Here is a 620-nt window from a genome sequence, read left to right on the forward strand (position 1 = left end):
AGCGGGGTGATGGGCGGAGAGCAGCGAACCTTCCGGGCGGGGCTGGGCGGCGCAGAGCGTGCATCGCACCCTTCTTCCTTGTGAATAGAGGGGCTCATGCGTTACTTCGACATTTTTAAATAACGTTAGAAACAGGGCTTTCTGAGCGTCCTGAAAGGAGCCGGTGTGTGCTTTGATGGGTGGGGGAGCGTCAGTTCACAGCCTACGGCAACTTGTGGGCTGGATTTGTAGGGCGCCGTGTGTTTCCTGGGCCACACCGCGAGCTCTGCAAGGCAGCATCTCTGGGTTTGGGGGAGCCGGCAGGCCGGCAGTCTGTGGGGCCTGCCCAAGCTGGGGGAGGCAGGTGAGGGGTATGGGGCTGCGCGCTACGTGAGAAGCAAGAGCCCGGTGCTTACGGGGCAAAAAGACCGAGCCGGACTCGCTCAGACCGGGCGCTCCTGCACTGCCCGCCCCTGGTGCACGGCCATGCCCGGCCTCCGGTCCCCGCAAATGCTGCCAAGCGTCCTGGGAGGGAGGAAGCGGCCATCCCAGAGCCGCCTGCGGGGAAGGGGTGCGGCCGGGCCCCTGAGGACCTCAGGCTCCTGCCCTCCGCCTTCTCAGCCAGATACTGGGGGCGCCCA

This window comes from Myotis brandtii, unplaced genomic scaffold (genome assembly GCF_000412655.1).
Source record: "Myotis brandtii unplaced genomic scaffold, ASM41265v1 scaffold1236, whole genome shotgun sequence".
In the NCBI taxonomy this organism is placed as follows: Eukaryota; Metazoa; Chordata; class Mammalia; order Chiroptera; family Vespertilionidae; genus Myotis; species Myotis brandtii.